General features: G+C 41.9%; 1 long non-coding RNA gene across 1 annotated transcript; it reads right to left on the reverse strand.

Annotated features, from left to right (window-relative positions):
• On the reverse strand, window positions 1-24,930 carry LOC148152215 (uncharacterized). The gene is made up of 3 exons (XR_015758169.1): window positions 24,538-24,930; window positions 9,966-10,038; window positions 1-283 (listed from the first exon to the last, which is right to left on the reverse strand). It is a non-coding gene; the product is annotated as an uncharacterized LOC148152215 (long non-coding RNA).
• Between the last annotated feature and the right edge of the window lie 254 nt (window positions 24,931-25,184).

Genomic DNA, 25,184 nt, shown 5'->3' on the forward strand with positions numbered 1-25,184 from the left:
CCAGCATCTGCAGTCCTCACTTTCTCCTATTCGTGAGTAAATGCAAGAAAGATTACTTACAAAACACATATACACCAAGTTTGGAAATAAGAGCGAAGTCCAAAAGGCTAACCATTTTAAAAAAATAGATCTACGGATCCATCTCTAAGTTGTACAGAACGTTCTGACTGTTTCAGTGTAGGCTGCTGGCAACATTGGCCTTGGTAGCTGAAGAGTCGATTTCAAGATTCTCAGTTTTGTAGGTTGGTTAAGATTCTGTTGTTCTGATTCATTTCGACAGTACCTGAAATTCAGGATTCAGGCTGAGAGAAAATCTTTTTATTGTCCTGTTTCCTTTCGTCTCGCTTGCTGTCCAGCTGGCTGCTAGCACCCAGAGTTGTAGCTTTTTGGAGGGTTTATTGTGCAAAGACCAATGAGATTTCTCACCATATCGTTTTAAACATGTCTCATTAAATACTTAACCCCCTCCCATGATATCCCTCACACCCGATTCTATTCCCTGTTACGAGAACAGCTTGTCCTTCATATTTGCTGAAAGGCAGGCATCCCTTGTGAATTTTTTAATTCATTCACGGAATATAGATGTTGCTGGCATTGCCCATCACTGGGAAGATAGTGGTGAGTTGCATTGTTGAATGCACTGTTGGATCTCCAATGCTATTGTATATAAAGATATATTATACAAATAACTTGATATTCTATTTGTACGATATAAGAATGTGAAGAGAAAAAAGACCAGTGAAGTCAAATGTAGGTCCCTTACAACCAGAAATGGGGGAACTTATAACGGGGAACAAAACAAAATGGATGAAGAATCGAACACATATTTTGGTCTGCACAAAAGAGGATACCAATAATTTCCTAGAAATGCTGGGGAACCAAACCTGTTGTGAGAGGGAGGAATTGAAGAAAAAAAGTATTACTAAGAAAATGGTGCTGAGAAATTAATGGGGGTTAAAGGCTAACACATCATCAGGGCCTGATAATCTGTATTCCAGAGTACTAGAGGAAGTGGCCCTGAAAATATTGGATGCATTGGCAGTCATTCTTCAAAATTCTATAGGCTCTGGAGTAATTATACTGCTTTATAAAATCCCACTACTTAAAAAAGGAGGAAGAGAAGAAATTGAATTACAGACCAGTTAGCCTCACATCAGTACTGGGAAAAATGCTAGGATCCATTCTGAAAGATGTGCTAACAGAATATCTGGCAAACAGGATTAGAAAAAGTCAGCATCAGTTAGGAAAGGGAAATCATGCTTAACTAATCTTCTTAACTTTTGTGAGGAAGTAACTAATGGAATAGATAAGGGGGAACCAATCGTTGTGACGTATTTGGATTTTTAGAAGGCAATTGATAAGGTCCCACATAAAAAGATAGTAGGCAAAATTAAAGCACATGGATTGGGAGTAATATTCCGGTATGGATTAAGAATTAGTTGACAGATTGGAAGCAGAAAGTGAGAATAAGATGATAAGCAATGACTAGTGGTTTACCGCAGGGATCATCTATTCATTTATATATATATATTATATATAAATGACTCAAGCGAGAGAACGAAATGCAATATTTCCAAGTTTATTAATGGCACAAAATTAGGTGGGATTGTGAGTTGTGAGGGGGCTGCAATGAGGCTTCAAGGTTATTTAGACAAGTTGAGTGCATGGCAAACATATAATAGATGGTGTATTATGTGGATCAATGTGAAATTATACATTTCAGTGTGAAAAACAAAAAGGCAGTGTACTATTTAAATAGTATACTGGGAACTGTACTCCTGTCCTTGTACTCCAGTCAATGAAAGTAAACGGAGTTTGTGCAACAAATAATTAGGGAGGCAAATGGTTTTGAGTTCAGAAGTAGGGATACTCTACTGCAGTTAAACAGGGCCTTGGAATATTGTGTGTGATTTTGTTTACACTATCTAAAAAAGGGTATACTTGCCAAATAGAGTATGCAGCGAAGGTTCATTAGGCTGATACCAGGAAATGCAGAACTGTCCTATGAGGAGACATTGGTTGAATGGGGCCTGTATGATGACAATTTGGAAAAGTCAGAGGATATCTGATTGAAACATACAAAATTCTATCAAGACTAGACAGACTAGATGAAGGGAAGATGTTTCCTATGGTTGTAGAGTTTAAAACCAAGGATTACAGTCTCAGGATAGGGAGGAGGCCATTTAGGACTGAGATGAGGAGAGAATTCTTCATTCAAATGATACTTAACCTGTGGAATTCGCTGCTACAAAAGACTGTAGTGACCACGTCACCAAATATTTTCAAGTCAGAAATTGATCAGTTTTTAGATACTCAAAGCATCAAAGGGTATGAAGAGAAAGAGGGAATATGGCATTGAGATAGAGGATTAACCATGATAGAATAAAATGGTGGAGAACGTTGCAGGGCCGAATAGCTGACTCACAGTCCTCGTTCCTGTGTTTCTATAAGCCAGTATTAGAATAAGTGACCAGAAGCCTGGAAAAAGAGGTTTTAGGGAATGACTTTGAGGAGAAAGAAGATGTAGTGAGATGGAGATATTTTGAAAGAACGTTGTGGCCTAGGCCCAGGCACTAATGGTGCAGAAAAGAAAATGCAGGCGGCAAAAGAGCCAAAAAAATACATAAACCAAGGCTTCCTCCTGAAATTTTAATAGAATTTCCAAAATTTATTTGAGCCATTTTACTCATTTTACTTGAGTGGGTTTCTTAACCATACCTTAGCAACAAGTAATTGGTCTATAATTTGACAGTTTGATTACATGCTGGAATTTCTGGCCTGCAAGTGAAATGATAAAACAAGTGTCTGCCCTAAATGGAGAAATCCAATCCTTGGTGAGAATCAAGTGGAAGTTTGCTTCAGTTTGAAACTGAGCACACTGGAGCCAGCTATAATCATCAATTAGTTCCAAATTGTTGATATGATTACTTTGTGCAGATTTTTCTAACCTTATCTGTTATTTTTAAGTGCATTCAATTGGTGATTCATGCTTTGGCATGAGCCAAGGATAGAAGATTTCTGGAAAATAAACTGTTGAGGGGCACTGGCCATGCACCATTCAGGCTGCACAATACCTTGTTATGTTGGAATATACTGGCAATTACTGCAACGGTCTACTTTCCTCAACCACTGATTTCCACATATTTCTTTCCTTTCCCTTACAGTACAGCTAATTTATATTCAAGATAGTCAGAGGGCCATAGGGCTGTTCTCTCATTACAAGGACATAGATGACCGGTTGCAGTTTAATCTAAGGGTCACCATGCCTCAGGTGAGGGGCAAGTTTGCGATGGAGAGTCCTTCATGTAAACATTAACCAGTACAGGAATCAAACCCACGCTGTTACCTCACTCTGCACACTCTCCACACTCCCCACCAACCCCCCCCCCTCCACGCCCAGCATCTTCCCCTGCCGCTGCAAGAGGGGCAAAACCTGTGCCCACACCACTCCCTTCACCTCCATCCAAGGTCCCAAAGGATCATTATAAATCCAGCAGAGATTTACTTGCACATCCTCAAACCTCATTTACTGTATCCGTTGCTCTGATGTGATCTCCTCTACATTGGAGAGTTTGAGTGCAAATTCATGAAACAGTTCAGGGAACACCTCTGGTCCATATGCACCAACCAACCCATCTTCCTTAGCCATCTATTTCAGCTCCCTCTCCCACTACCCCCATGACATATCTATTCTGGGCCTCCTCCACCACCTAAACAAGGTCATTAACAAACTGGAGGAAGAACACCTCTTCTTCCACCTTGGGAGCCTACAACCACATGGCCTCAACATTGAATTCAGCAGTTTCCAATACTCCTCTCCCCCCACCCTATCCCAGATCCAACCCACTGACTGGGCTCCACTCTCTTGACCTGAACTACCATCTTTCTTCCCACCTATCTGCTCCACACTTCCCACCAACCTATCACAATCACCTCCTACATTTGCCCACCCATTGCCTACCTTGCTTCTAGCCTCACCCCCTATTTATTTCTCAGCCCCTTTCCCGCTCCCCCTCCCCAGTTCTGATGAAGGGTTAAGCCCAAAATGTCTCTTTCTCCTCAGATGCTGCCTGATATGCTGTGTTTTTTCCAGTGTCACACTTTATCAACTTTTGCAAACCAGCCTTCCAACCAACTGAGCTAACCAACGCACTATAAGATAGACATAGATGTATTAAACAGATAAGTAACACTTGGACAGCATTCCCAAGAATTCTACATGGCAAAAAGTAAATATTTTTATCATTGTTGTTGAATACATGGTTACAGTTATAAAATCTTTTGACCTCTTTAGAAGTTATGTCACAGCCAAGTTAATAGTTGCATCTCTGGCAAAACAAACTGTATTTAGCTTGAAAACCCTTACTCAGGACAGCTTGATTTGGTCGCATTATGCAAACTTTTCTCAGAAATCAAAGCAACCAGTTAATTTCAAATAGCTTATATGATTAACACCTGGGGATTTTTCAATGTGGCTTGGTCCGGCAACAAAGATTCCATGTATTCAATTCCTGGACATCTTTATGGACAGGAGTTCGCAATTCTGATCTGTGCTCAACTCAGGTTATTGGTCACCCTGAACAAAGACATTGGATTAGATCAGGGCCTCTAGTGGTATCATACTGTCTGGTATGAAATATGTCTGCGTCTCATATCCACTTTATGTTGACAGGAAGTGTGGGAGAAGCTTGTTGTTTTAACATTTGATGAAATATAAATAACGCATTTACTTGTTTATAAACCTGTTTTATGTGGTTTCAAGTCTGGGACTTGTTCAAATGTAGTATGTGTCCGATCTAAGGATGAACAGGTCAACATGTCGCACCACTTCCAGTGGGAAAAATTGAATGGAAACAGTTCTCTCTCTGTTGCTTGCGGTTTACTCCTATATATCAGGTAAATGGAGAGACATATTCTGAATTTTAAACAATATCAAGTCTGCCTACAGGAGTTGTCATTGATGCAGAGCAGAGATTTCTTAGCATTACATTTCACACATTGCAACATTTCAAAAGTACTTAAATGCCTGCAAAGCACTTTAAAGAATCCTGAGTATGTGAAAGCTGTTGAACCGATGCAATTATCAAGTGAAAACAAGTGAAAAGTGATAACAACTTGTCAGAATCCTTGAATATTATTCACACTGAAAAGGTAGTTCAAGCATGTTGAATATTGAACGCATGTCTGAAGCATGCAGACAAACGGTGAAGCAGTTACAAATATCAATCCAAATAATTTAAAGGGCATTTGATTTGGTATTGTCATATGTACCAAGATACAGTAAAAAATATTGATTTTGCATGCTAATCAGACAAATGATACCTTACATAAGTACATCAGGATGATAGAACAGAATTCAGAATATAGTGTTACAGTTACAGAGAAGATGCATTGACATATCAATTTTAATATGAGAAGTATGTTCATAAGTTTGATAGCAGTGGGGAAAAAGCTGCTCTTGAATCTATTTGTATGTGTTTTCAAACTTTTGTATCTTGATCAACAACAGAGCTGGAGAACATCAAGAAGCTATGATTGGTGCCAAATCAAGTGGACGGTTTCTGGAGGTTGTGCCAAATGATTTAAAATTATGGTTAGTTGATCAGGAGTGCACATGGTGAAACAGGCAAACATGCAGATCCTCTGTGGTCACCCATGCAGTGATAAATGGAGTGGCTAAACCTGCATATTACCTAATCTGAATCACTCAACTAACTGAGCTGCCCAGCTGTATGCTGTGAAGCTATGTGTCGGTACAGTCAAAACAAAGTCAAAAACATAAAGGCATTGCACATAAGTATTTTTCTTTAGTTTAGTCTTGTTTATTCACCTACTTTTTTGACATACAATGCAATGGCCATATTTACATTCATGGGGTGATTTTCTAGAAAGTGTTGAGATGCCAGGAACAAAATAAAGGGAAAGGGGGAGTAGGTATTCACGACATCAAGTATCCTTTACCCTATTGGGAGATTTCCAGGGCTTCTGGTGGATAAGGATGGGGACAGAAATGGGGCTACAGTGTGGGAAGGGAGGTGGGGGTAAATGGAGTTCAAAGCAGCTAAATGTGAGGTGATGCACTTTGGGAAGAATAACAGGAAGGCAGAGTATTGGGTCGATGGAAAGATTCTTGGTAGTGTGGATGTGCAGAAGGATCTTGGAGTCCATGTACATAGATCCCACGCAGGTTGATAGTGCTGTTAAGAAGGCATATGGTGTGTTAGGTTTCATTGGTAGAGGGATTGAGTTCTGGATTCGCAATATCATGCTGCAACTATACAAAATGCTGGTGCGGCCACACTTGGAATATTGTGTACAGTTCTGGTCCCCATATTTCAGGAAGGATGTGGAAGCATTGGAAAAGGTGCAGAGGAGATTTACCAGGATGTTGCCTGGTCTGGAGGAAAGGTCTTATGAGGAAAGGCTGAGAGACTTAAACCTGTTCTCATTGGCAAGAAGAAGGCTAAGAGGGGATTTGACAGACACATATAAGATGATCAGAGGATTAGATAGGATAGACAGTGAAAGCCTTTATCCTGGGATGATGGCATCAGCGTGTACGAGGGGGCATAACTACAAATTGAGGGGTGATAGATTTAAGACAGATGTCAGAGGCAGGTTCTTTACGCAGAGAGTGGTAAGGGCATGGAATGCCCTACCTGCCAATGTAGTCAACTCAGCCACATTAGGGAGATTTAAACAATCCTTAGATAAACACATGGATGATGATGGGATAGTGTAGGGGGACGAGCTGAGAATAGTTCACAGGTCGGTGCAACATCAAGGGCCGAAGGGCCTGTTCTGCGCTGTATTGTTCTATGTTCTATGTTCTATGTAAATACAGAACTAATGTTGATGACAGACATGAGCGAAAAAAAAGGCATGTCATTGGTCATGGGCGTGATCTGCCTCGACACTTTCTTACCTTGCTTCTGGAACACTTTTTTGTGAAAAGTGCAATGTAATTCAAATTCTTTTTCTTTGTTCCTTTCTCTGTAACTGTGAATGCCAGTGATATCCATCAATCCCTGGTGCCCAACATTGCTAGAATGAACCTGAGAATTTATTATTGCCATTGCAAGCTTCGCAATCCCTCAACCAACAGATTGCACTGGTATTACATCTGAAATCTTAAATAATTGCACTTAAACAGAACTTTCAGTGACCAGAGAGGTAGCCCTGAAAGTAACATTGAAGTTGGAAAAGTTGACAGCGTCAGTATCTTTCTTTAATAAGAGTATGGTCACCCCCCATCACCCCCTATCACTCCCAATTCCACAGGCCTAGAAAATATGGGTCCTTATCTTCTCACTCAATATCTATCACAAAAGATTAAGAGTTTCTGAAGTTTTTTTTACAGCCCTCACATTTTTCAGACACATTTGCTGTTTAGGAGTGAAATGAAACATATGATGACACATCTGGACTCATGTAAACGTCTTTCGTTCATCTAAATATCTTCCCAAGTATTGTATTCATTCAGCCATAACACTGCTGCAGCTGCTTGCTCTGGAAGCAGATATTATTCCAGGCAGAGCAACTTGAGCTAAGTTCTGTTGATTTCAATATTCGATTGTTAAACCATCAGCAACATTGTGCAAGGCTGTTGAAAGTAATCCCAATTTCACCTGAAGTCAATGTTGTGTAGGTGCCCCCCCCCCCCCCCCCACCCACAGAATATCTGCTTCAACTCCTTCCAAGACCAATTAGTACTAGAGACACTGAATCCTTAGCATTTGTTTGTGATTTTCCCCTCAGTGCCTTGGTTTTCTCCTTTTCAAAGATGGGGGTCCCAAAATATTGACTTGTATTTATATAGCACCACCTTCCATTATATTGTTAGCAGTTTACAGTCAATGAAATACTTTTAAAGTGAAGCCACTTTTACACAGTAGGAAATGTCAATGTGCTCAAAGTGAGCTCATACAAGCAGCAATGTGATAATTACCAAATGGATCATTTGCCTTCTGGTGTTGATTCGAGGGATGAATTTTGGCCAGGCAGAAGCAATAAATCTCCTACTTTTCTTTGAAGTAGTACCATTAAATCGTTTATATCCACCTTTCAGAGTAGACAGGACCTTGGTTTGATATTTCATCTGTGACAATGTCTCTGATCGTGCAGTGCTCCCTCAAATACAGCCATAAGCATCTGCCTGGACTTTTGTGCCCAACTTACTACTGTGAAATTTGAACCCATGAATGTTTGACTTGAAGGTGCTACTGGCTGTGTTATGCAGACATTAGTTTTTATTTTAGATTTTCATGTGTCATGTACCTTAGATTGGCAGTGGGTAGATGGCCATCCATCAGATCAAAGTGAGAATCTTGATCTGATCATGGTGGGACCTTGTTGTAATTGCCCTGTGGGTGAGGTAGCACTCACCAATAGGAATGGGAAATGTACTCCCTTGTGGAGCTTACCTGGCGTTTTATGGTGATGTTGAAAGGATTTGTGATTGGGTGGTGGATGAAAAGGTAGAGACATTGAGAGTTGAATCATAGAATCCAACATAATGGAAGTAGGCCATTCAACCCATCAAGTCCACACCAAGCCTCCAATGAGCATCCACAACCTTATTTCCACAACGTTGCATTTCCCATGGTGATTCCACCTAATCCACACATCTTTGGACTGTTGGGAGAAATTGAAACAACTGGAAGAAACCCATACAAACACAGGGAGAATGTGCAACTTGCATATAGACAGTTACCCAAGGGTGGAATCAAACCTGAATCCCTGACACTGTAAGGCAGCTGTGCTAACCACTGAGGCAGCATGCACATATCACTGGTTAATCTGTCATGTAGCGATAGGATCTTAAGCATAAGGTAATGAGGCATTTACTTGTTTCCTTTTTAATGGCCCATGCTAATATGAACATCGGCTGTGCATTATTAACAATGGAGCTTTTAGCAAGTTTGAACTTTGTGATGCCTCGTTCTTTTTGAAATGTCCAGGGAATGGGAGGAGCAGATATGTGTAATATGTGAATATGTGTGCATGTTAGTTAAAATATTAACCTCGCCCCTGTTATAAAACTCTAATGACACCACTTGTAGACAGACAAACAAGATTAGTATTATGGCTGGAGGGAAAACCTGGGAAGGCAGTTCAATGGCTCCTGCTCATTGGGTTCACAGAGATGATCTCTTTGCTTGCCAGGACTTTTATTTAATCTCTCTTCTCTCGATATTTTTCATTTTCTTGCAAGAGGCATAGAGTTACTGGTTGACAAATTCCTTATTGCTGAAAAGCGATAAACTACAGTAACTGGTATGGGGAAGCAAATTGGCTTTCTTCAGGTTTCAGGTAGCTTGTACTGCTGAAAAACACACCATCTTCCCTATGAAGGTCCAAAGGCTTCTGGCAGTAATGCTCCCACCCATAAGCTGTACAGCTACCCAGGAGCCAGCCACAACATTGATGGCAGGCAGATGGCCTTCATTATCTCCCATTGGATAGGCATATGGAGGATAGTGGGCTAGTGTAGGTTAGGTGGGCTTGGATCGGCGCAACATCGAGGGCCAAAGGGCCTGTACTGCGCTGTATTTTTCTATGTTTCTCTATGTTCTAACTGGTCAAAACTCCACAAACCAATCAGCTACTTGTCACTTTGTACACAACCTGAGGTCAGTCCATCTGCAACTATCCTCTCCTACTGGTAGAACAAAACAGCAGAATAAGCACCATTTACATTGATTATTAATAACCTGCATAGAAAAAAATACAGCAATCCCTTCCACAATCCTTGGTATGAAAACAGTCCTTTTTTCCCATTTCAATCCCCAGTTGAAAATTCAGAAAAATATATTATAGTCTTTATGTTATATGCCTGATAATTTCACATTGAAAGCCGATATTATTTTTAAAAAACCTAGCAAGTTAAACTTTAATTACTGTTGTATGATCTTATTTCTGTCCCCTCTCGCTAACTGGTTTGCTGACCAGTGTGAACAACTTACCATAACTTACTTTAGTCTGTAATGTTGCTCCTCTCTATCAGGTGACTCCTTATACTTTCTGTAGTCCTTGAATCTGAAAAGGTTTGAAACAGTTAATGCTGAGGAGTACCATATGCCTCACTCACTGTAATGATGTCATGTGAACCTGTAGGTAGAACAGTTTAGGATTTTGAAGGAGTAAGACCTAACGTCTGCATCTCCTTGAAGTCTCCATAACAATGTCCATCACATCATTGTAACCTGTTTTCAGTTGCTACCTACTACAAAAGACCGTTCTAGTTAGAATGGAAAGTGTTTTCCCTCCAACACACTGGACTAAGCAGGCCCTGTAGTTTCCTTATAATTTACGTGGATAATGTCAGCAACCTTCAAGATGAGCAGCATCTCATTCAGTATAGTGAGCTGGCCTGACTGTACAACCATTTCCAGTGATAGTGTAAAAAATCCTTAAATTCTTGTGTCCAAATATAATTGCATCATCTCTAATAATATGATAATGAGCCATCCATTCATTGATCACATTTTTGTTCATTCACAGGTTGTGGGCATTACTGAAAAGGCTTGGATTCATTACCGTGAGCTTCCTTTTTGATCTGCTACTGTTTACCTGTATTTTCTTGAAGGTTCAGTTGAGGGGCTGGGCATGGGACTGAAATCACACATAGGACAGATATGGTGAGAACTGCAGGCTTTCTTCCTTAAATGATATTATTGAACCTGTTTAGTTTTAACAGCTGCTAGGGAGTCACTTCTTCTGAAACAAGGGTCTTATAACTATACCATTTCAAAACCAAATTAAAATTCTCAAAGTGCTCTGAATCTATTTGCATGTTTCTGGATAACTGGTCCTGACCATTAGATTATTAGTCCAATGATATAATCATTATGTGACTTTACCCATTACATATACTATAACCAATTTCAATTTTGAGAGTTTATGAATATGGAAGCGTTTTTTCTCTATTTTAGTTTCAGAATCTACCTTTGCAAAGTTTTTAAGAATTGTGTATGGAGTTTTTATGAGTAAAGGAAATCATCAAAGCAAGGTTAGAACCAGGCTACAGCCCTATAGATATTCACTGGCTATACAGTGCTCTGTGGCACAGACGTAGTGTCCCTACCTCCTGGACTGAGAGACCAGAGTTTAAGTTCCACCTGGTCCAGAGGTGTGTAATAACCTCTTTGAACAGGTTGATTAGGAAAAATGGCCTGAAAGAATACTATCTCTGAGTTGGGGGCATTTGAAAAAGTTGTTCAATATACCTAGTAGCTTATACATCACAGGCCATTGACACAACTGAAGACAGTCTGAAAGATCTGCTGTGACTGAGATGAGGTGCTAGAAAAAGTTGCTGACTTGCAAAATGTGTGAAATGAGGAGCCAACGTAATGGTAAGGTTTATTATACAGTGTGTTTACATCCAGGAAAGCCAAACCTATCATCCATTCAGTTACATGCACATGGATGAAGAGTAAAATAATCAGAGAGTATTACACCAAGTATGGGGCCAGTCCATTAATAATACATGCACCACTTATGTCATACAGTAAATCTACACTAGAACAAAAGTGTACTGTGTTCTTATGTTGTCTAAGCTCCAACTGCTGAAATTCAATAGATGTAATTTTATTAATTGCAGGAGGGGATGTTGTTACATTAATCCTGAATGAACAGTTTGGAAATACTCCTCTCAAGTTGAAAATGTTAATTTCCTTAGGCTCATCAGAGATATCGAATCCACTGAGGAGCTGTTAAACTTGGGATTCCCTCTGAACTGCTAGTTTGTATTATAATATATACCACTCTTCATGATTATGTACCAGCACAGCAGCCCCTCAGTAAGGTATAACACAATAATTGCTTAACTTGATGAAAATCAATATTGAAATTTCACTCAGTTAATGATCTTGAGGTTCCTTCAGTCTAACTGTGGAGTGCCACTACCTCAAAGACTACAGTGAACTATAGACAAGGTCACTATCACCTTTTCAGGTCAACAAGGGATGGACAAATAATACAAATTGTCATGTTTGCCCATATCTCCAGAAGAATATAGGAAAATATACCATTGTCTGAGTCCAGGAGAGGAATTGGACACAGAGAAGGTGGCATCTTATGATGCTCCTGGGAGCTGGAATCAACGGGTTGGATAACTTCATTATGCAGTAGACCATCAATCAGTGTCCTGAAGGTAGGATGAAACTGAGGAATTCATTTCCCTGAATTTTAAAGATGGATTAACTTCCTGACATCAAGAGGAAGGAAGTCCTTCAGCATTCATTAAGTTACATATGATTAGATTAGATTAGATTCCCTACAGTGTGGAAACAGGCCCTTTGGCCCAACCAGTCCATATCAACCCTCTGAAGCGTAACCTACCCAGAACCATTTCCCTCTGGCTAATGCACCTAACACTAGGGGCAATTTAGCGTGGCCAATTCACCTAACCTGCACGTCTTTGGACTGTGGGAGGAAACCGGAGCACCCGGAGGAAACCCACGCAGACGCAGGGAGAATGTGGAAACTCCACACAGACAGTCGCCTAAGGCTGAAATCGAACCTGGGACCCTGGTGCTGTGAGGCAGCAATGCTAACCACTGAGCCACCGTGCCGCCCTAATCATGCATGCTCATTAACAAATTAATTTGCCTTCGTGAATTAAGTTATCCATGAGCGAGCAATCATGCCTCCAGATTCCCGACGAGATATAAGAGGCATGCATCAGGTGAGGTACTGCACTGGTTGGATTTAGTGTGAGAATTCACTGCTTTGTCCTCTTTGAGGAGCATTGCTTAAGCAGGGATTCATAGATGATCAGGTGGGGGAAGTTCAAAGGGGCAAGGAGAAAGGAGCCAGACTGTCACCTGAACGCCCACAATCAATGTGGAATTTGTTACCATTGCAGGATCCTAAAAGTGCAAGGAACAGTTGACCGCACACACAGCACTGAGAACTCCGCAAACTGAGAGGTGTTTCACTCTCTGAATGTGCAGATCCTCTGTGATTACAGGAACCAAATCCTTCAGCCATCGAAGGAAATCTCATGATACCTACATCCTCATTCACTCACAAATGCTGCAAGTGTTTGCTCTACCATAATGACGCAGAGGTGGCTCACTGGTGACAGGCAATACTAAGCAGGTTAATGATCCCAGTACAGAACCCACAGTGCAGGTCAGAAGAGAGATACAATGCCATCAATGCCTCAATAAAGACAATAATGAAGCAGACTTTTGGGCTACTAAAGATGAGATTCCATTGTTGGACCGTACAGCTGGAGCAATTCATTACTCTCCAGAAGAATTGTCCAGGATTATTGTGGTCTGCTTAACCCTGAAATATCTCTATGTCCATTATCCTCGTCTTATCCTATTGGCTCGGCGCTCTGGTTTCTTTCATGAGCACAGGCATTTTTGTTTCATTGCATTCTTCTGGTGGCTAAATTAGATATTACATTTCAAATTAACACTATCAGTATTGTGATCCTGTATATGGATCAATCCGAAGTAATACCACTCCAACTCATGCTTCACGTGCTGCATAACGACTATAGCTGCAGGATAATGCAACACATTCCCACACTCTTAGCCACCTGGAAGGAAGACCCGCTGTAGTCCCAATCACATGTTACATCGGATGCCACATGCACTGGTAATTTGGCACTGATCCACTCAGATATCACAAGCTCATTCTCTGGCAGAGAGCAATGCTCTCTGGAGAACCAGATTGGAACTGAAACCGCAGAGAGATGAGATTCAGGTGAACATGATATGATGGGTTGTCAAATGTATTAAAAGCCCTGACTACGCAAATACTACCCAATTTTTCAGCTTTTACTGACTGGAAATGAGGCTTAACTCTCTTAAATGTGAGCAACCATTTCAATGACTAGCAACAAAGTGAAAATGCAACAATAAAACAGAATTAAACATTTATAAATGTGTTTCTTCAACAGAATAATTAAACTTTTCCACTTTTGCATCTTTGAAATTCTTGATCTTTACTTTACTCCCGCTATATCTAGAAGCAGCACTGACATCTACAGTGATGCTAAGAGGCCATCTGCTGACTGCTGACTGCTGTGCCCTGTTGACATTGAACTGGCAGCAACCCCCTGGTGGTCTGAGGCCTGGAGGGCACTGGCATAGCTACTGATCCACTGTTTTGACCTGAGGTAATGAGGCAACCTCTTGCCTAACCATTGACTCACAACACTCATAGCTGTGGAGTGATGGTCTGTGCACAATTTCAACATCCACCATGTGTTCTGCTGGACCTGGGTCTTCATGATAGTTGCCATTGTTTACATAAAGACTGCAAAGTGCTGTCCTGCCAACACTTGGATGCACCTCACCATATTTTGTGCATGGCATCCAGCATTTGTGCCTGATCATTTCCTGTCTGTCTCTGCATCATTTCATGCTCTCTTAGTTAAATTAAACTCGCTCTGCCACTCCTAAGCCCACTGGCCTACTTGACCAAGATCCTATTGTACTCAGACAACCTTCTTCACTATCCTCTACACCACCAATTTTGGTGTCATCTGCCAACTTACTAACCATGTTTCCTATATTCTCATCCAAATCGTTTATATAAATGATGAACAACAATGGACCCAGCACCAATCCTTGCACTAGTCATAGGCTTCCATTCTGAAAAACATCTGTTTTTCTACCACCATCTATCTCCTACCACCAAGCCAATTTTGAATCCATTTGACTAGCTCCCCCTGGATCCCATGTGACTGAACCTTGCTAACCAACCTATCATCTGGAACATTGTCGAAGGACTTGCTAACGTCCATATAGACAATGTCCATTGGCCTGCCCTTATCTATCTTCTTGGTACTTTTTTCAAAAACTCAATCATGTTTATGAAACACTAACATCAGACTGACTGGTCTGTAGTTCTCTGGTGTATCTTTATAGCCTTTGTTAACCATCCTCCAGTTCGCCGGCATTTCGCCTGTGGCTGTTGATGATACAAATATCTCAGCAAGGGGCCCAACAATTTCTTCCCTAGCTTTCCACAAAGGTCTGGGATGCACTTGACAAGGACCCAGGCATCTACCTTCATGCATTTTAAGACCCCCAGCATCACTCTTCTGTAATGTGGACTGTTTCAAGAGATCATTATTTATTTCCTCTTCATAGTTTTGGACTTGCTGCAAGGATCTGCTGCAGACAGTCAAAAGTATTAGAAGATAAAAGCAAATTACTGCGGATACTGGAATCTGAAACCAAAAGAGAAAATGCTGGAAAGCCTCAGCAGGTCTGGCAGCATCTGTAAGGAGAGAAAAGAGCTGACATTTCGAGTCTAACTGACCCTTTGTCAAAGTATTAGAAGGTTTTACACAATCTCGTTTCTCAACAGCATTTCAGGCGTGAGTCCTATGTGTGCATCAATAGCAGACTGGTAGCATCTTCACTAGAATGGTGTGTGAATCCAGTCTATCCATCAGCACATTCTAAGTCCTTGTCCTCCCCACTAAGTTTGTTGGTATCCTCCTCTAAGAAGGTGAGGATTCTCATGTTGTAGTTGTCCTATAGGCAGACAGAGGGATGGAGAGTCATTGCGATGGGTGTATTCGTAGAGTCATAGAGATGTACAGCATGAAAACATGCCGTCTAGATATGCCAACCCAATCTAGTCCCACCAGCCAGCACCTGCCCCATATCCCTCCAAATCCTTCCTATTCATATAACCATCCAAATGCCTCTTAAATGTTGCAATTGTACCAGCCTCCACCACTTCTTCTGGTAGCTCATTCCATACCCGTACCACCCTCAGTGTGAAAAAGTTGCCCCTTAGGTCTCTTTTATGTCTTTCCCCTCTCAGCCTAAACCTATGACTTCTAGTTCTGGACTCCCTGACCCCAGAGAAAAGACTTTGACTACTTATCCTATCCATGCCCCTTATAATTTTGTAAACCTCTATAAGGTCACCCCTCAGCCTCTGATGTTCCAGGGAAAACAGCCCCAGCCTGTTCAGCCTCTCCCTATAGCTCAAATCTCCAAAACAGTTTTTGAGCAAACATGGATATGACAGCTCCTGACTCCTTCCCAGTAAATGGTTAATAACCACACTATCCTGGAACTGCAGGAACCTTCATGAATAAAGTAGCTTCTGCAAGTTCATTCCACATGTTCCATCTGCAGCTGAAGCCTGCACATGTTATTCCTGCCTGAATCCTTCTGCACTCATATACTTATATCGCCTGAGGAGTGTCACTTTGCAGCTATTTCACAGTGGCACAAATCCCTGGGGATTGCAGCCCAGCAGATTGTAGGAGAACTATATGCAAGATTATACGTTCATGTGGCATCCCCACTCACACTGAGCTGTCCTGCCAACTCCACCCAAACTGCCTTGGTCTGATGCAAGGCTGCCATTCCTGGGAAACAAAATTCCGCGCCCCCCCTCCCCCAGATGGATTGGAGGGGAACCTGCAGAGAAAACTCACTGCACATTTGTCTTCATGGAGTCATCCTGAATAGCAAGGCAGTAGTGGAAGGGGGAGGGGGAGGCAGGGACTAGGAGGTTTTGCTGCAGCATGAGACACAGAGTGATAATGTTGACTGGCAAGGACTGAATACGTATCAGGGTACCCTTTAAAGACAGCATATGAATATCCGAACATATGAACAAAGAGCAGAAGGAGGACATTCGGCCCATTAAGCCTGCTCCACCATTTAACAGTTCTGTTAGTAACAATCAAATCCAAATTCCCACGTACCCCTATTTCCTTGCATACCAAATATCAATTTGCTTTAAAAATATTCAAAGATTTTGCTTCTTTCACCTTTCCAGGAAGAGATTTATAGAGTCATAGAGATGTCCAAAGTCTTCTGGAGTACTGTGTACAGTTCTCATCTCCCTGTTTTAGGAAGGATATTATTAAACTGGAGAGGGTTCAGAAAAGATTTACCAGAATGTTGCTGGAAACGAAGGGTTTGAGTTACAAAAATAGACTGGATAGGCTGGGGCTGTTTTCCCTGGAGCGTCAGAAGCTGCAGGGTGTCCTTATGGAGGTTTATAAAATCATGAAGGGCATGGATCGGATAAATAAACAAGGTCTTTTCCCTGGGGTGGGCGAGTCTGGAACTCAAAGGCATAGATTAAGGGTGAGAGGGGAAAGATTTAAAAGGGATCTAAGGGGCCTTTAAAAGATCTTTTCCCTCGGGTGGGGAGTTCAAAACTAGAGGACATTTTTTTAGGTGAAAGGAAAACGTTTTAAAAAGGACATGATGGGCAACGTTTTTACATGGACAGTAGTTCGTGTGTGGAATGAACTGCCTGAGGAAGTGGTGGAGATACAGTTACAATGTTTAAAAGTCCTATGTGTGCATCAACAGCAGACTGGTAGCATCTTCACTGGAATGGTGTGTGAATCCAGTTTATCCATCAGCACAGTCTAAGTCCTAAAGTGAATGAATAAGAAAGGTTTGGAGAGATATGGACCAGACTCAGGCAGGTGGGACTAGTTTAGTTTGGGAACATGGTCGGCGTGGACTGGTTGAACCGAAGGGTCCATTTCTGTGCTGTATGGTTAAATGATTCTATGACTTTGTGACTAACAACCCACTGAGAGAAAAAAAAAAGAGTCATTTCTGATTAAGTGGATGATTGAATATTTTTAAACTGTGTCCCCCAGTTCTAGATTCTCCAATAAGAGGACATGTCCTCTTCACATCCAACCTTCCAAGAACCCCCAGAATCGTTTATCTTTCAATCAAGTTGTCTCTTACACTTGTAATCATGAGTGGACACAAACCTAGCCATCCAACCTTTCCCCATAAGACAAACCGTTCATTCCATTATGATTGTAGCAGCCCTCTCTAAACTGCTTCAATTTACACTTACATCCTTCCTTAAATAAAGTGACCAGAACTATACACAGTACTCCAGTTGAAGTCTCACTGTTCTGTATAGCTGAAGCATAACATCCCTACTATTGTACTCAATTTCCCTCACAATAAAGAGGAGTATTTTGTAAAGGAAAAGAGAAGTATATGTCACAGACCGGGCCAGCATTTATTGCACAACTTGAGTTGTCCTTGAGAAGGCTGAATTGCTGCAGTCATCGTACTGTAGGTAGACACATAATGCCATCAGGAAGTAAGTTCTATTCCATTATATTAGTCTTCCTAATTACTTGCTTTACTGCTCAGACACCCAGAGCTCTCTGTACTTTAAACAGTTCTGTAATCTCACACTATTTTACTAACTTGCTTTTGTTCTTTCTCCTTCAAATAAAAGCTGAGAAGGTTATTGTCATGGCTGTTGATCAGAGAGCAGAGTTAAGTCCAATTAGATCTTTTTCAGGCATGATGTCAAGAATGTTGTGCAACAGGGATTAGAGTTGGCTCCTCAACTGTTTCCAGTTTATGTAAATGACACAGATGAACAAGTTGAAGGTTTGCTTGCCAATTTCGCAGATAGTACAACGATAGTTTGGGAAATAAGGTGTGGAAAGAACATAAGAAGGTTACAAAAAGATACAGATAGGATAAACGAGGCTTTTTTAAATTTCACTCCTGGGACATGGGCGTCACTGGCTGGCCAACATTTATTGCCCACCCCTAGTTGCCCTTGAGAAGGTGGTGGTGAGCTGCTTTCTTGAACTGCTGCAGTCCACCTGCTGTTGGTTGACCCACAATGCTGTTAGGGAGAGAATTCCAGGATTTTGACCCAGCGACTGTGAATGAACCCTGATATATTTCCAAGTCAAGGTGGTAAGTGGCTTGGAGGGGAACTCACAGGTGGCGATATTCCCATCTATCTGCTGCCCTTGTCCTTTTAGATGAAGTGGCTGTGGATTTGGAAAGTATTGTCTCGGGACTTTGATGATTTTTTGCAGTGCATCTAGTAGATAGTATACACTGTCATTAGTGAACGTCAGTGGTAGAGAGAGTGAATGTGGTGACATTCAAGCGGCTGCTTTGTCCTGGATGGTGTCAAGCTTCTGGAGTGTTGTTGGATCTGCACCCATCCAGGCAAGTGGGGAGTATTCCACCACAGTCTGCCTTGTGTCCTAGAGATGGTGAACAGACTTTGGGGAGCAAGGAGTTGAATTACTCACTGCAATATTCCTAGCCTCTGACCTGTTCTTGTAGCCACTGTGTTTATATGGAAACTCCAGCTGAGTTTCTGGTCAATGGCAACCCCAAGGATGTTGATGGTGGGCATTCAGTTAAATGTCAAGGAGTAGTAGTTATTGGAAATGGTCATAGCCTGGCATTTGTGTTGGCATGAAAGTTACTTGTCACTTGCCAGCCCAAGCCGAGATATTTTCCAGATGGTGTTACATTTGAACATAGGCTGCTTCAGTGTCTGAGGAGTCATAAGTGATGCTGAACATTGTGCAACCATTGGTAAAGATCCCCATTTCTGATTTTATTATCATTAATCATGGAAGGACATTGATGAAGCAGCTGAAGGTGGTTAGGCCTAGAATACTACCCTGAGGAACTCCTACATGGATGTGGGAAACAGTAAGGACTGCAGATGTTGGAAGTCAGAGTCAATAGATGTGAAGCTGGAAGAGCACAGCAGGTCAGACAGCATCAGAAGAGCAGGAAAGTCAACATTTTGGACTGAAACATTGACTGTGCTGCTCCTCAGATGCTGTCTGACCTGCTGTGCTCTTCCAGCTTCACATCTATTGACTCCTACACAGAAGTCTGTGACAACTGACCTCCAACAAACACGACCATCTTCCTACATGCCAGGTAGACTCCAACCAATAGAGCATTTGCCCCCAAAATCCATTGATTCTAGTTTTGCTAGGGCCCCTGATGGCTCACTTAGTCAAATGTGACATTGGTGTCAAGGGCTGTTATTCTTACCTCACAGGAGACAAAGACCAGGCAAATGGTGTATGATGTGGACAAATGTGATAATGGCATGAATGGGATAGGGCCAGATAAAGGTGGCCAATTCAGCTAATTATTTGGCTGGTTAGTAGTTATTTTACCAGGCTGCTGTAATTCTATAACCCCCCGTAGAGTCTCCCAGATACATAAGCTTCACCAGGTCTGCCACCCAACAGCTTCCCAAGATTGACTGCCGTTCCAGATTGTCCTGAGCCAAACCCAAAGCAACTGCTGGATGATTCACACCTCCAATTATCAGGGCCTGCCTAAGTGGCACCATTACTTGTGAAAAAAAACATCTGAAGGACACCTCTTTTGAAATACCCTATATGCTTCTTGCAGCCTCACCAGTGATCATTTTATCGTTGATATTGCTCTTGATCAAACCAACAGCTTGGAGAGGCCAGCCACATTTTTAATAAGGCAGTTGTCCCAGAGGAGGCATCTTAATTGACCACCATTGGTAAAATCACCCAGCAGCCCCAGCAAACCCTGCGCAGACACAGGACTTGCACTTGTTCCAGATGACTGGTGGAATTCCAACTGATATCCTTGCGTCTGCAGGTCAGTAATCTGGAATAATTTTGTACACTTTCAAATGCAGCTGAGGAGAACATTCTGTTTGAAAAACTGATATTTTGAAATGTCTGAGGTACTTTTTATGCTTTTGGAGAAACAGTTTATACGTTTGTGCCCAAGCATGTTTTCTATGTGGGCATATTGAATACAATTATTGAAAATTATTTCATAAATAACAGTAACGTTAAATAATGTCTTTGACTCTATTTTAAAGGGGCCATTTAATGGACACTGATGGACATGGCATTAAAAGACATTCAAAATGAAATGTAGACATGTAAAATAGAAAAAGAAGGATAATGAATAAGCTACTTATAAATATGGCAGTTGACTCATGACAAAACTTTTAACACAGATATGATGGGTTAAATTGCTTCCTTTTGTGTGTAAATCTTTATGCTTCTCCATTAAGATCAGATTCGGAGGCATGTAGCAAAATAGATAGCATGCTGGCAGTTAAGCTTGTAAAGAATTAAATCCTTTTTTGGATAAAGTAGGAAAGAGATAGCAGAAGCATTATTCCATATCTATAAAAGTAGGTGATGCAGAGGACTGGTCGACAATGGATGTGATTTTGTTTTAAAAGGGAGGGAGCTTGAGTAGGCCCAAAGAACTAGGATGGTGCTGGAAAAGCACAGCAGGTCAGGCAGCATCCAAGGAGTAGGCAAATCGACATTTCGGGCAAAAGTCCTTCATCAGGATGTCAATTTTCCTGCTCCTTGGATGTTGCCTGATCTGCTGTGCTTTTCCAGCATCTACAGTCCTCACTTTTGCCCAAAGAACTAGAGACCAATTAGCTATAGGCTTGTGGTAGGACTAATGAAGCATTGAATATGAGAACCCTGCCTCAAAAATGGAACAGAAAGTTTAGAAATTTAAACTATAATGAGGAATAATCATCAATAGTATAGGTCATACTTCACTATCATGTTGGATACTTCAGAGAAGTAACAGAAAGGTTAGAAAAGGGTAAATACAGTGGAGTGCAGTATTTGGATTTGCAAACGATTTTATATCACTGTAGAACCATGACTAAGGTCAGAACAAATAGAGTCACGGGCAGCACGGTGGCTCAGTGGTTAGCACTGCTGCCTCACAGCACCTGGGATCTGGGTTCGATTCCAGCCTCGGGCGATTGTCTGTGGAGTTTGCACATTCTCCCCGTGTCTGTGTGGGTTTCCTCCGGGTGCTCCGGTTTCCTTCCACAATCCAAATATGTGCAGGTTAGGTGAATTGGCCACGCTAAATTGCCGGTAATGTTTGGGGCATTAATCAGGGGTAAATGGGTCTGGGTGGGTTACTCTTCGGAGGGTCGTTGTGGAATTGTTGGGCCGAAGGGCATGTTTCCACACTGTAGGGAATCTAATCTAAATGGCAGACCAGGTTGACAAGCTGGTTACAACTCAGAAAACAATGTGTAGAACTTATTGGGCACATATGAAGTCATCGAGTCATACAGCACAGAAACAGACCTTTCAGTTCAACTCTTCCATGCCAACCGAGTTTTCCAATCTAAACTAGTCCAATTTGCCTGTGTTTTACCCATATCCCTCTAAACCTATCCTATTCACGTACCTGTCCAAATGTCTTCTAAATGTTGTATCTGCATCTATCACCTCCTCTGACAGTTCATTCCACATACAAACCACCCTCTGTGTGAAAACGTTGCCCCTCAAGTTCCTTTCAAATCTTTCTCCCCTCACCTTAAAAATATGCCGTCTAGTTTTACACTTTCTACCCTAGAGAAAAGACCTGTGCTATTCACCTTATCTATGCCCCTCAGAATTTTATAAACTTCTACAAGGTCACCCCTCAACTTCCTACATAAATAAATCCTAGCCTCTCTTTATAACCCAAATCCTTCAGTCCTGGCAACATCCTGGTAAATCTTTTCTGAATCCTGCTCCCCATATTAACAAAATGATATCAGAGCACCTAAGAAAGTGCAACTCAAATTGCAAAGATGTTTCTCGAACTGGGAGGCTATAACTTCCTGGACAGACTCAACAGCGCCTTATTTCTTAAAATAAGGACTAAATGGAGATTTTCCAAAATGCAAAGGAGTTTGATGTAGTAGACATGGAGAAGAATGCTGCTTAAAGGTGAAACCACAACTAAGGGGCATAAACAATCATTAATAAATTGAAAAGACATTTCAAGTGAGCCACTTTTATTCAGAGAGTATTAGGAATGTGAAATTCCCTCCCGCAATGAGTAGAACATGGATGTAATCCTCACACCCTGCTTCCAGCAAGGTCTTCCTCCCACTTTCTCCAACACTGTTGTATGTGTTCTAATGATGTCACCTTCCTCAATGTGCTGCTGACATGTTCTCCATTTTGCCCAGCTAAAGACCCCCTCCCCGCCACTGGTTGATGTAGCCCTTAGCTGTGTCCAATACATTTCCTGACTTCTGGACTTACCCTTTCCCCTTCCTCCCAGAACAATAAGGTTACCCTTGTCTTTACCTTCCATCCCACCAGTCTCCACATTCAAAGGATCATCCTCTACCATTTTTGCCACCTCCAATAGATAGCAACACCAAACACATTTTCCTCTCCCTTCACTGTCAACATTCTGCAGGAACCATTCCCTCTGTGATACCCTGGTCCACAACTTTGTCAATCCCAAATACTCTTTACACCCACACCTCAATGCATGCGTGGAAAATTGCTCAGGTATGTCCTGCATGCAAGAAACTGGACTTCAGTCAATTGGCACAACATCAGTTGACTGTCAAAAACGGTGATGCTGGAAAAGCACAGCTGGTCAGGCAGCATCCGAGGAGCAGGAGAGTTGACATTTCAGGCATAAGCCCTTCATCAGGAATATTGAGGGTTGGGGGTTGTGACCAAGGGGGCTGAGAGATAAATGGGAGGTGGGTGGGGCTGGGGGGAAGGTAGCTAGGAATGCAATAGGTAGATGAAGTTGGATGGTGATGGTGATAGGTTGGAGTGGATCTATGGGAAGGAAGATGGACAGGTAAGACAATTCAAGAGGGTGGTGCCAAGCTGGAGAATTGGATCTGGGATAAGGTGGGGGAAGGGGAGATGAGGAAACTGGTGAAATAAACATTGATGCCATGTGGGTGGAGGGTGCCAAGGCGGAAGATGAGGCGTCAGGTGGCTTGGATTTGGAATGAAGGAGGCCCAGGACTTGCATGTGGGAGGGGAAGATGAAGTGATCAGCCTCAGGGTAGTGGGGTTGTTTGATGCATGTGTCCTGGAGATGTTCTCTGAACAATTCCGCAAGTTGGCATCCTGTCTCACCAATGTAGAGGAGACCACATCGAGAGCAATGGACACAATAGATGAAGTGTTTGGAGGTGCAGGAACATCTCTGCCGGATGTAGAAGGATCCTTTGGGGCCTTGGATGAAGGTGAGGGAGAAGATGTGGGCATGGGTTTTACACCTCTTGTCGATTTTCCTGTTCCTTGGATGCTGCCTGACCTGCTGTGCTTTTCTAGCAGCACACCTTTTGACTCTGATCTCCAGCATCTGCAGTCCTCACTTTCTCCACAGCGGTCAGGGATGTGTAGATTACGCGTGTTGGCCAGATGTAAATGTAGAGTAATAGGTAGGGGAATGGGTCTGGGTGGGTTACTCTTCAGATGGTCGATGTGAGCTTGTTGGGCCAAATGGCCTGTTTCCACACTGTAGGGATTCTATGATTTCTATGAAAATAATTTCAACAATTATAATGTGCCTGAAATTATGTCTGGCACACACAGAAGTACAAAAAGAAACAAACACATACAGATATAAACACAACAACAACTTCTAGTCAACAAAAGTCTAAGCCATTTGTCTTTAAGCATCATCAGATTCGTTTATTTAAGGTACTTAAAGCTAACTATAATTCAAGAAAACAGACAGTGCAATAAAGCAAGGAAATTAACACAATCAATACAGAGGAAAATAGTAGTATTTTAAATGCACTATCAACTAGAATAACACTATTAGAACACTATCCTACTTACAGACAGAAAACAACAATGTTTAATTTCAGACTCTTTCATCAGAATTGCTATCTTGGAGGTCCCATTGCACTGGCATTACTTGCCTTCCCTTCCCTGCTGGCTATGTCTGAATTTTGGGGTCTCGAGTTTATGCTTACCTCTCAGATCACGGTTTGGAAGTGTTCCTGGGCGTTCTGGCTTGCTGCACCTGGAGCCTGGATGAAGACTTTGGACGGAGTACGTTCTTCAGTTTAGATTGATTCCACTGATGTGGTAAGGTGCATTTTGGATCTATCAGATAAGTGTGGTTTTCTTTACTGTCTGCTGCTTTGGTGAGCCTGGTCTTTACCTCACGTTGTGTCTGAGGCTTTGTGGCGTTGGTTGAGTTGGCTGGTGCTCTGAGTTAGGTCTGATGGTCATGGTATGTTGTGGAGGTTTTTGCTGTCATGCTCTTGGTTCAAAATGGCACATGTTCAGAAGCTCTTGTTCAGTTGGCACTGGTTTTCTCAGTTGAAACTTTATTGCTGGAACAGCACAGCAGGTCAGGCAGCATCCAGGGAACAGGAGATTCGACGTTTCGGGCACAGGCCCTTCTTCATTCCTGAAGAAGGGCCTGTGCCCGAAACGTCGAATCTCCTGTTCCCTGGATGCTGCCTGACCTGCTGTGCTGTTCCAGCAATAAAGTTTCAACTTTGATCTCCAGCATCTGCAGACCTCACTTTCTCCTCGAAGATTTCAACCTACTGGTTTTCTCAGTCCTCTAGGATATCTTTTATTCCAATGAGAACTTTGATTTGGCTTCCCC

The sequence above is a fragment of the Chiloscyllium plagiosum genome, unplaced genomic scaffold, assembly GCF_037043375.1.
Source record: "Chiloscyllium plagiosum isolate Xiang-an unplaced genomic scaffold, Cpla_swu_hap1 HiC_scaffold_1, whole genome shotgun sequence".
In the NCBI taxonomy this organism is placed as follows: domain Eukaryota; kingdom Metazoa; phylum Chordata; class Chondrichthyes; order Orectolobiformes; family Hemiscylliidae; genus Chiloscyllium; species Chiloscyllium plagiosum.